The following is a 12,746-nucleotide window of genomic DNA, read 5'->3' as shown; positions in this document are numbered from 1 at the left end:
CGACAGGTGTTCTGCTGCGTATTTTCAGCTGATTCCTTGGCGGTGGTATTTTTTCAGGTATTATAATTTCCCTTTCCCCATTTTATATCCTTTCCCTTGATCCTGCTGATCCTGTTTGTGTTTTTTTTTTTTTTTAAGTTCGTTCTTGTTAAAATAAATCTTCTGTTTTGAGGGAGGCTGCCGGTCTCCTTCCTTGCCCCAGTATTGCAGCGAGCCGCTTAGCTAGCACTTCCCAATTAAAAATTGGTCCCCACGCATCCTAATGGGGAAGACAATAGGAGGTTTTAGCTACAAGTCAGATGGAAGGTCTGGGTGGCCCTTTACAATTCAGCAATGAGGCAGAGAGGAATGCCTCTTCTTCAGTGTCACTTCCATAGGTAAAACTGAGATGATTACCCTTTCATGATGCCAAAGGTAAGAACTTTCTTTTCCAGGTCTTCTGTAGTTCTGACTCCCAAGGAAGCAGAGGCTACAAGATAAGCAGGTGAGGTAATTGCCAGATTGAAGCTCCACAGGAGTTGCTTTCTGGATCACGAGCTGCAGGGGCTGTGCTGAAAGTCAGGCTGGTGATCTGAGGGAAGTTTCTTTTTCCAGCCTTTTGGGCTTGTTTAGCCATTGGTTAGAGTTGGTTTTGGTTATGGCAAGGATGACAGACCCTTTGCTGGATCAATCAAATAATCAATCAGCTAACAAGTATTGATTAAATGTCAACCATATGCTAGGTGTTGTGCTGGGCTCTAGGTATCAATTATAAAAATGAGACAGTCCCTGGCCTCAAGGATTTTATTAAAATATCGCAACCCTAAAATATGGATGTCCCCTAAGTATTTCTTCTTTCCTATAGATCAATGAGTCAGTCAGTAAAAATTTATTAAACATCTACTATGTGTCAGGCAGGGCAGATAAATGGCACGGTAGATAGAGTGCTGGGCCCAGAGTCAGGAGGTCTGGGTTCGATACCAACCTCAGACACTTACTTACTAGCTGTGTGACCCTGAATAAGTCACTTATTCCTGTTTGCCTCAGTTCCTCATTTTTAAAATGATCTGGGGAAGGAAATGACAAACTACTCTGATATCTTTGTCAAAAATTCCCAAATGGAGTCACAAAGAGTCCGACACGATTGAAACAACTGACCGACAAAAACATGTCAGGCACTGTGCTAAGTGCTGAGGAGATAAAGAAAGGTAAAAGAGAGGGCTCACAGACCTCAAAGTCTAATTTCTAATGACACATACAGGAGGCTTCAACTGAAAGTCAGATGGAAGGTCCCTAGGACTAGGAGAATGGTGTATCACAAGAAAGTTAGGAATAGGATAGGCTTTGTTGGGGAATTTTGGCCATGTTGTAGTTGAATTGTTACTTGTATATCCAGGGGTAGATATACTGTTGGAAATAAGGAGCAGAAGTTTAGAGGAGAAGTCAAGCAGGGTCCGAGATAGGTGGCTGGGAATGAATCATTGACAACTTAGACTTCTGGATATAATGATGGTTATAAACCTGAGGATAAATCTACAATTTTATATTTGCATTTTGTTGTTGACAATTTCATTTTTTATTTTTAATTCTGAACTTAACAAATACAAACTGAAAAGAGCATATATAGTAAAAGAAAAAGAATAGAACAACTGTGGGCCTCTGCTTGATTGTCTTTTAAAATACCTAATAAATTCAAGTATATCTTCCAAAGTTGTCCTGTTTGTTATTCTTTGTGGCCTACTTTTATCTTCTGTGAAATTTTTTTAAAGCTTCAGTGACATTCTTTTCTCTTTTTTGGGTGATACCTAATCTTTACCTTCCCTACCATCCTCATCTACGCTGAATAAACAAATATGAAAATCGTGCAATACAGGGTCTTGCATTGGCTGTATCCAAAAGTGTTTTTCTCTTTCTGCATCCTGTCTTTCACCTCTCTATCAGGAGCATGTTTCATCAATAGTACTCTGGAATCATGATTGATCATTGAATTGATCAGAGTTCTTCAATCTTTCAAAGTTGTTTAATCTTCACAATATTGTTGTTAGAAATTATTCTCCTGGTTCTTCTCAGTTCTCGCTATGTGATTTCATAGAAGTCTTCCTAGGTTTCTCTGAAAGTATCCCCTTCATCATTTCTTATAGCACAATAGTATTTCATACATTTATATATACATATATAATTTGTCCAGCTGTTCCTTGACTGGGTACCTCTCTTAGTTTCTAGTTCTTTGCCACTATAGAAAAAAAATTCTCATATGGTATATTTTTATTAATTTCCCTTACCTGTTTAGAACACATCTAAGAATCCAGAAAGAAACAAAAGAGATGTTTCAACATTCATGCAGTAAAGCTCATGAATTTCCTTACAAGAGAGATCCTCAGGCCATCCATTGAGGGTAAGAATAATATTTACCTTTTTAGGCACAAATCTAACTAAACACGGTTATCTGATTTCATATATAATCTCAGAGACTTTAGCGATCTGACCCAATCTCCTAATTTTACAAATGAGAAAACTGATGTTGTGACCTCCCCAAAGTTATACAGTAATGTAATGTATTGGCAGAGCAGAATTAGAGTGTAAGTCTCTCAATGAAACATTTCCATCGGGGAGATTTATATCAAAATGGCTGAAAAAGAAATACTTTGGTACATCAAGGGGAAATTTTTAGTTATCTGGAAAACTTACTTATTCATATCTCCCCACCAGGGTTAGATAAAGGAGATGACATACTGATATCTTTCTCATTTGTTCTCAGTTAATCATCTGAATCTTACAGTAAAAAAAAAAAAAACAACTCTTTTCTTTAACTCATAGTCATAAAAATTTTTTTTCAGTAAGGAAGATTTTATTTTCATCCATTTCCTGCAAACATCAATTTACAGATTCCCAGTGGGCAATTTAGAGACTATTTTTCAGTGGAACAGGATTCTGCGATATTTTACAATGTCTATGTTATCTTGGGGATTTTATTCTCACTGACCTTGGTTTGGGTGGGGAACATGGTCACACAGATGGTCAGACACACAGGGTAACAGGATTTTGAGTTGGAAGGGACTTCAAAAGAAGCCACACTTTAATATTCCTAATAAGTGATCATTAAAATCTCTGTTAAAATAATGAGGGGGAATCTCCCATCTATTAAGGCAATTCATGCCAATGAATAAATGGAAAAAAGCATTTATCTAGTGCTTACTATGTGTCAAGCATTGTGTTTGGCCCTCGGCAGATACGTCCATAATAGATATACGTATGTATATATAATATAAAAATATAAAATATTTTTATATATCATATAATAAAGTATAACTACAAAAATGAACAGTCTTTGCTCTCGAGGAGCTTATATTCTAGGGGAAGACAACATATTTGGGGAGTGGTGGCCAGGGGCAGTGGTGTGCTGGAGCCTGCACAAAAAGATTCTTGAGAGCTGATTGTTTTTTTTTTGTTGTTGTTTTTTGTTTGGTGAGACAATTGGGGTTAAGTGACTTGCCCAGGGTCATATAGCTAGTAAGTGTCAAGGGTCTGAAGTCGCATTTGAACTCAGGTCCTCCTGAATCCACCACTGTGCCACCTAGCTGCCCCCGGGAGCTGATTGTTAAAATTTCAGTGTGAATATTTACAGCTTGGCAATACACAAATGCTACAAATCAGGGCTTAATTTATTATTTTATTGATTGTCCAGATTTAAGAAAGTAGTGGGAAAATGTGAATAATAGAGAATGATACAGATTAAACCTAAAAGTGTGTTGGCAGTACATTCCTCTTCCCTCCTTCCTACCCTCCTCTACCCCCCCCCCCCCCGTGCCCCCGCAGTTGTTAAACTTGGATCTCTGCCTGGAAGGAATATTTTGGTTTAGAAAGTTACAGGGATGGTGAGTAGAGCTATAGGAAATTGAAATACTTTTTTCAAAAGCAATAGTTGTATTCATTTCATTATGGTTCCATAAGTGGTAAGTAAGGGAATGGTTAGCAGAAGATATGAGCCTGGTGGTTGTTCGGAAGATATAGGAAATTTAGATATAGGAAGATATAGTTGCAGTGGGCCACCTAAGGCACTTACTCAATAAGGACAGTAGAGGTAGGGAGGCAGTGTAAGATTTTGCATGTATCACTATGGAATTTCATTTTAGATTCAGTCAGATGTTCTAAATTGCTGAGATCTTTTTGGATCCTGACTCTGTCATTCAGTGTTGTCCTATAAGTTTTGTTAGATAATAATAATAACTAGCCTTTATGGGTTGCAAAATACTTTCCAAACATCTCATTTTATCCTCACAATGATCCTGAAAGGTTAATATTTATCCTCATTTTACAGATGAGGAAACTGAGGCAAACAGGATTAAATGACTTGTCCAGGTCCATACAGCTAAGTGTGTATGTGTCTGAGACCAGATTTGAACTCAGGAAGATGAGTCTTCCTGACTTTAGGTTCAGCGCTCTATCTCCTTTGCCACCTAGCTATGGTTCCACCTAGTTGCCTGTTATGTGTGACACCAAAATTACTAATAAAATTATTCAAACAGCAGAGGACCAAACACAGATCCCTGGAGCACTTCAAGAGAGACCTCTTACCAAGTTCCATCCCTGAACTCTTTTGAGATCAATCACTCTACCAGTTTTTGTCTAATTGTAGCACACATCTCATCATCCTTTCTACAAAGCAGCATTAGGTTCTTTATGCAAGGTTTTGCTATAATTTAGGTTAACTACCTACACCATTTCCCTGTGCTACCTATTTAATAATCTTGTCAATAAGAGGAAACAAGGTCAGAGGATTAGGAAAGTATGCTCATCTTGAGAAATGTGAGTATGACAGAAATAGAGAAATAAAGGCAGGCACCCTTACCATGAGCAAGTGGTTAAGAGGATATTGGAAAGCCTATGTTTCCACATCCTTCTATGAGTCTTCTGCATCTCCTGGGATGGGAGTGGGGAGTTAGGAGAGGGAAGGTTGATTATACATCCAGAGGGTATGCCCATATTCATGTTTCTCTGGGAGAGAAGTAACAGGTTTGCTATGGGTCTGTTTATTTAGGACAACAGAAAGCTGTCAGTGCCCACAAATTTAGCTGTCTGCCACTTGTGTCTGAATACTTGTTCACTGAGGTACTCACCTTCCCTGAAGGAGATATCAACATTCTGGGGCCCTGGTTTGTAGTTTAGTGCACTGTACTCCACATTATCTTAGATTTTGTGTATGAAAACCAAATTCAAGGTAGGAACCGTTTTGTTATTTAGTAATTTCAGTCATGTCCAATTCTTCATGAACCTTCTTGGCAAAGATACTGGAGTGGTTTGCCATGCCCTTCTCTAGCTCATTTCACAGATGAGAAAACCTGAGACAAACAAGGTTAAGTGACTTGCCTAGAGTCACACAGCTAGGAAGTGTCTGAGTCTAGATTTGAACTCACAAAGAAGAATCCTTCTGACTCCAGGTCTGGTGCTCTATTCACTGTACCACTTCACTGCCAAATCACAAATATACTTCTATTTACTTATCTAATACCAAAGTTAGCTGTTTAATTCCTCATGCTCTTATCACAGATACTAGGACAATGGCAAAGTCCTATCAGTTATGGCAGGTGAACAGTTAATGGCCATGGATAGGGTAGTAGTAGGCCTCCACCAGTTGAGGACCACCATGGATCAGCGCCTTGAAGAGTCACAGGCCACAGTGTGGCTGTGCAGTCCAATACAGGAGCCGCAGCTCCTGAGTGACTTATAACCGGTAACTGCTGCATCCTGTGTTGTATCTACCCCATGAGGAGTAGCTGGAGTGTCCTCTCCAGGGCGCTGGCCTGGGCAGATCAATATGGAAAACAAGCTGTTGCCCATGCAGCAGGTTTTCCCTGTCCGTGACATTGGTGGATCCAAAGGAGAGGCAGAGCCAATACAGTTTGGCACCAGTGCCGCTGCAGGAGTTGCCAGAGGGATGTGATGTCCAACATCCAACTGCCTAAGGGACTCCAACTCATGATTTTTCCTCAGAGATAACTCCCGAAGCCTTTCCCATATATGGGTATAGCCTCAAGGCAGCAGAGATTTAAAATCAGGGTTTCCTTCCCCTAGGCGGCTTGCCTGCCAAGGCTAACAAGCCCCACCTGCCCGAAGCAACTGGTTTTAAGGCGCCAGTGACTTGCCTCGCCCCTTTTCCTGTTAGTGGAAACAATTCTGCCATGAGAAGGCCAGGAGTTGGGCTTCGGTTGTCAGAGGCTATTTGAGACACACACTATTGGAGCATTTTATAGAGAGTGGGAGCTTATCCCCACTCCCACCCAGGTATTACAAACCTTTGGAACCAAAGGCTTTTTTGGATAGGGTAAGAATGGAGTTACTGTTGAAGACTAATTTTTGCTGCATGTTTACCTAAACAGGAATTAAGGGGAGGAGACAGGAATACCAGCCAGAGGAAAGGGCTGTGGTGCAAATCAGGTGGGAAGTTAAGAAAAGCAGAAACATCTGGTTTAACTAGATGAACAGGAATTCTAGAATGGAAAAACTAAGATTTGAAACAAGAAGTATGAGGATCTCTACTAGGAAGAAGAGAACAAACATTTTTTGTTTGTGTTTTTTGTGAGGCAATTGGGGTTATATGACTTGGCCAGGGTCACACAGCTAGTAAGTATCAAGTGTCTGAGGCCAGATTTGAACTCAGGTCCTCCTGAATCCAGGGCCAGTGCTTTATCCACTGGAGAACAAACATTTCTTAAGCACTCACTATGTGTTAGGCACTATGTGAAGAGCTTTATAAATATTACCTCATTTAATTCTCAACCCTGGAAGGTAGGTGCTATTGTTATTTCCATTTTGTAGTTGAGTAAACTGAGGCAGAAAGAGGTTGGGTGATTTGTCCAGGGTTGGCACAGCTAGTAAATATCTGTCTGGATTTGAATTCACAACTTCCTGGATCCAAGCTCAGCACTATATCCACTGTGCTACCTTGTTTAGTCATTCAGTTGTATCTGACTCTTTGTAACCCCATTGACTTGTTCATGGGGTTTTCTTGGCAAAGATACTGGAATGACTTGTCATTTCCTTCTCTAGTGTGCCCCCATTTTATAAATGAGGAACCAAGGCAAATAGGGATTAAGGGACTTGCCTAATGTCAGTGTCTAAATTCAGACTGCAGGCCTGGTGCTCTATCCACTACCTATAATGGTGAAGCTGTCACCATTGTGGTGAAGACAAGTCCTTGTGGGATGAGGAATACTTAGTTTTAGAGCTGACTTTTTAGAAAGAATACCAGTCCATGGTGACCATGTCTAATTTTTCAATTTCAATGAAATGCAACAAGCTCAACATCATGTACACATATTGTATCAGGATGTAGCACCTGATGATGACAGAGCAAACTGGATAATTGTTTTCAAGTCCAGTGGTGCCATAATACTCATAGTTAATTGGATCCAGAAGGAATGAGTGGTGAAAATGAGGAGTGCTAAATGAATTTTTTCCATAAGGAAAGTAATGTAAATGGAAATAATCCATTTCTGAATCCCAGAAATTTCACATTTTACTTTACATTTTATAAATTGTTGGGGTTGTTTTTTAATACAAAATCTTAAAACCAGATAGACATAAATAAAAAACAATAATTAGATAAAATAAAACACAATTTAACTTCACTTTACGAGTCTCATCCACAACTGAACCATTGCTGGGGCTTTGGAAAGAGGCTGGTGACGAAGGGGCAGGGTGGGGAAACCAAGGTGAGGGGAGAGCAGCTTTAAGATCTGGTAGCATGATGGGGAAGGGGGTTGGGGAAGGCAATGAGGGAGCTGGGCTATAGGGGCAGGGGGAGGGGGTGAAGAGGGGGCTGAGCTTAGATCCCCTCCATTCCTCATCCCATCCCTTGCTCTCTGAGCAACAGTAGCTTCAACAGTGCTGGGAGGGGCTCAGGCCAGCCACCTGCTAGTGGTAGTGGGCAGTGAAAGGGGCCAGGGTAGGGGGCAGGGCCAGCAGGGTGGATGCCACCAGATGCTGGATGGCATTTTGACTTATACAGGTTTTAGCAAGTGTGATGAGTGCCGAGAAGGAATGGAGTGCTAAAGCATTTTTTTTTCTCATCAAAATGTCTCCAATATCGAATTTGGCATGTTTTGGAGCTGATGGAGTGCAGAGGTATGACTATTTGAAAGGAGATCTTGTGGAACAGGGATTAGACTTGTTCTACTTGGCACCATAGGGCAGGACCAAGAACAGTGGGTGGAAAATACAAAGAGCCTAAATTAGAATTCATGTTGGGGAAAACTTCGTAATAATCAGAGTTGTCCCAAAGTGGATGATGACACTGCCTCAGGAGACTATGGGTTCTCTCTTAGGGGAGATCTTCAAGTGGAAGCTGGAGGATCCATGACATATTGGGAATGTTAAAATCAGTATTCCTTTTTGGAGATGGTTGGACTAGAAGGCTGTTGGGGTGCCTTTTAATCCCCTAAATCTGATTCTATGTGCCAGGTACTGTGCTAGGCACCAGGCATACAGGGAACCTGTTCAAAAAGAGTGGGTGGGGAATGGAGGAGGAACAATATGTATATAGATAAGTAAACACAAAATAATTTGGGGGGGCAGGGGAAAAATCTAACAGTAAGGGGGGGATCAGGCAAGGCCTAATGTAGAAGATGTCACATAAGCTGAGCCAAAAAGGGAGCTAGGGATTCCAAGAGATGAAGGTGAGGAGGAAGATACAGGGAAAAGGCAACTAGTTCAATTTAGCTCAAATGTTCAATTATTCAATGTAGATTAAATGGGAGGAATAATGTGAAATCAGTCAGGATTTTAAAAATGCCTGAATTGTCTATTTTATCCTAAAGGTTATGGGGAGTCACAGAAGCTTCTTGAGGCAGCTATGCAACAAAACAATTAGGGTTTGGACCTGGACTCTGGAAAACCTTGCCTCAGACATTTACTCTGTGATCCTAAAGGTAAGCCGTTTAACATCCCTCATTCTCAGTAAAATGGGGATAATAATAGCATCTAACTTACAGAACCATTTTAATCAAATGATCTTATATGTACCTTTATATGTATAAATATATAAATATGATATTAAATTAACTAAGATTACATAAATATAAAATAAATAGATAAATATGTATATTTATATCTCTATATGTATAAAGTGCTTTACAAACTTCAGAGTACTATATAATTTCTAGCTAGTAGCAGCCGCAGCAGTCAGAATAATAATGGCAGTAATAACAGCATCGGCAGCAGCAGTAGTCATTGTCTTTGTCATTGTTGTAGTCATAGTAACATGGTTGGTGTTATGCTTTAGGAATATTAGTTCAGTAGCTACGTGGCAGATGGATTGGAGAAACTAGAAACAGAGACTAATTATAAAGATGTTATCATTTTTTACATGAGAGATGATGACCTGTACAAGGATGGTAGTCATTTGATGGAAAGAAGAGGATGGATGTAAGAAATATCATAGAAGTAGAATTGCCAAAACATCACCTGAATGGACATGAAAAGTCATGAATTAAGAGTCAAAGAAAGAGACCGAGGTGGTTTCCTCAACAGAAACAGAGGACAGGAAGAGGGGTAAGTTTTTTTGGAAGAAGGATTTATTTTTGGTAGGTGCCAGGGAGAGATGACAATGAGTCATCTTTGGAGCAAACTGACTTTGAGACATCCAGGTGGAGATGTCTAGTGGGTAGGTGCAGTTAGTAAAGAGCGTAAGGAGAGAAACGAGGGCTGGGTGTGAAGATTTGGGCATCATCAGTAGAGATGTTAATTGAAATCTTGCAAGGTGATAAGATCGCTAAGAGAAAGGGTAGTGAGAAGAGTCCAACACTAAGCTATAAACCTATAAACCTATACTGATGTAGCAAAGTATAATGAGAATGATTAGTCAAACATGTAGGGTAGGTGGCATAGGGAATAGAGTACTGGGCCTGGACTCATCTCCCTGAGTTCAAATCTGGCCTCAGATACCTATTAGCTGTGTGATCCTGGGCAAGATACTTAACTCTGTTTGCCACAGGCCCTCATCTGTAAAATGAGCTGGAGAAGGAAATGGCAAACAACTCCAGTATCTTTGTCAAGAAAACCCCAAATGGAGTCATAAAGATTCAGATACAACTGAACAACAACATGGACTTACTTAAAGATGGCAATGCAGCTAGGGGCAGCTAGGTGCATAGAGCACTGGGCTGGGAATCAGGAAGCCTCATCTTCCTGAGTTCAAACATGGCCTCAGACATTTACTAGCTGTGTGACCCTGGACAAGTCACTTAACCCTGTTTTCTTCTGTTTTCTCATTTGCAAAACAAGCTAGAGAAGGAAATGGCAAACCGCTCCAGTATCTTTGTCAAGAAAACCCCAAATAGGATCACAAAGAGTGGGGACATGACTGAAAATGACTGAACAAAAACAGTGTCATGAAAACCCTAGGAGAAGAGAGTATGCTGGAAGAGGTGGTGAGATGTATTCTATAAAAATGTAATGAAGGATGAGATTTGAGAAAGGCCCTTGGATTTATCACATAAGGAGTTATTGATAATCTTGGGGAGAGCATATACAATCAAATTAACTTGAGTCACTGAGCTAGAAGCCAGAGTTCTAGAGTCATGAAACCCACAAATGTTGACATGATTTACGAGAGCTAAGAAATGAAAATAATATGTGTGTGATGCAGACAGATTTCCTTATAACAGAAACAGGGCAGATGTTACTTTTTAAAAATTACAAAATATTGTACCATGAGAAATAATAAATATAAGTTATCTAGAGAAACTTGGGAAGACTTGTTTGAACTGATGCGGAATGAAGTAAGTAGAACAATGAGAACAGAATACATACATGACCACAATAATCTGCACACACACACATACCATCTACCCACCCACCTACCCACATACCCCATTAAAAAACACATAAACACATCAAGACAATGAAATCTTGATTTTGGAATACTAATAATAAAACATATCTCCTTCCTTTCAGTGGAGAGGTGGTGGACTATAGGAATCAAATGTGGTATATATTGCTGTATATCTTCAACAGGTTGTTTTATTTTCTGCTTAACTGTATATGGTTCTTTGGTGGAAAGGGGTAGTTATTGGGAAGTGATACAATGTAAAAAATGTAAAAGAAGGGGGCAGCTAGGTGGTGCAGTGGATAAAGCACCGGCCCTGGATTCAGGAGGACCTGAGTTCAAATCTGGCCTCAGATACTTGACACTAGTTGTGTGACCCTGGGCAAGTCACTTAACCCTCATTGCCCCCCCCAATATATATATATATATGTATGTATGTATGTATGTACATATATATATGTATATATATACATATATATAAAAGTAAACACAATGACAACCCAATGTATACATAAGACATGTTTAAAATTACTTCTGACTTGAAGTAGAAACAATAATGATTTTGTAGAGATAGTTATTACTAAGATTTTAAGAATACATGATTTTAGCAGTATATTTACTTCCTCTGTCAATATAGACTACAACCACTTTATTTACATGTTTACTAAACAGTATTATTATTTTTCTATGACTGAGAAAACATAGCATTTTAGTAAAACTTCTGGTGATGTTTCTCCAAATCCAGCTGTTGATTCAGAGACATTAGACACACCTATATACATATAGCTGTATAGCACGTATACTTATGCATATATATATATACACACAGTACATATATGTGCAAAATACAAACGTCTGCACATGGAAACATATATAGAAATATACACACATGTACCACATGACACATATAAATTTATTTTTATATGTGCTTATACAAATACATTTGTATATATAATCTATGTATATATTATATATGTAGATATGCATATTATATATAAATATATATAATATATTTTCACATATAATCTACTCTTGCCTTTAATGAAGCATCAGAGGATGACTTTAGAGGACTAGTCAATCATTGGTATATAATATAAATAAAGGCTGTTTTTGTCCCTTACATCCTTATCCATGTCTCTGGATCTGTGTTGTTCCATATATTGCTGATTAGTTGTGTGACCTGGGTCACCTGTTTTCCTTCACTTTTCCAAACCTGAGTGCCCCAGTCTGTAAAAAGGAGGTGGCTGCTCTAAAATTCTTGGGGGTGGTGTGGGGAGGGTGTCTTTTCTAGTGCCAACATTCTTTGTCTTGGAAATCTTTTCCAAAAACATTGTTAACTATTATTTAATATAATGGGTTTCCTTTGTAGTCCTATTTATGTTATGTTATACATTAAAAAATCCTTATTATAAGGATTCCCTGATCTTTATCAGAATAACGAATGGGTCCATGATACAAAAGAAGTAAAATATCTCTAATCTATTGCAATAATGATGGGTCTTGGAGGATCAGATGATCATTTTATTTTTCAAATAAAAATGAATTTTACCAGAATATTATTTAAAATATATAATATATAACAAATATGATAATATACACATACACACATATATATGCATGCATGCATGCATGTATGTATGTATGTATATAGTTGTTGTTGTTGCTCAGTTGTTTTAGTTGTGTCTGACTCTCCATGATCCCATTTGGGGTTTTCTTGGCAGAGATACTGGAGTGGTTTGCCATTTCCTTCTCCAGCTCGTTTTATAGTTGAGGAAACTAAGGCAAATAGGGTTAAGTAATTTGACTAGTGTCACACAGCTAGTGTCCAAGGACAGATTTGATGAGTCTTCCTGACTCCAGATGTGGCACTCCATCCATTGTACTACCTAGCTGCCCAATATACATATAATATAATATAAGATGATATAATATAACATTATAT

The 12,746-nt window shown here is 38.9% G+C and overlaps 1 long non-coding RNA gene across 1 annotated transcript; it reads left to right on the top strand.

Moving 5' to 3' along the window:
- Positions 1-10,311, top strand: LOC122749878. The gene is made up of 4 exons (XR_006355715.1): positions 1-57; positions 8,796-8,906; positions 9,349-9,528; positions 10,261-10,311. It is a non-coding gene; the product is annotated as an uncharacterized LOC122749878 (long non-coding RNA).
- Positions 10,312-12,746: the final 2,435 nt, after the last annotated feature.

The sequence above is a fragment of the Dromiciops gliroides genome, chromosome 3, assembly GCF_019393635.1.
Source record: "Dromiciops gliroides isolate mDroGli1 chromosome 3, mDroGli1.pri, whole genome shotgun sequence".
Taxonomy (NCBI): Eukaryota; Metazoa; Chordata; class Mammalia; order Microbiotheria; family Microbiotheriidae; genus Dromiciops; species Dromiciops gliroides.
The sequence above is the reverse complement of the archived record's forward strand: the minus strand, read 5'-3'. Positions and strand labels throughout refer to the sequence as shown.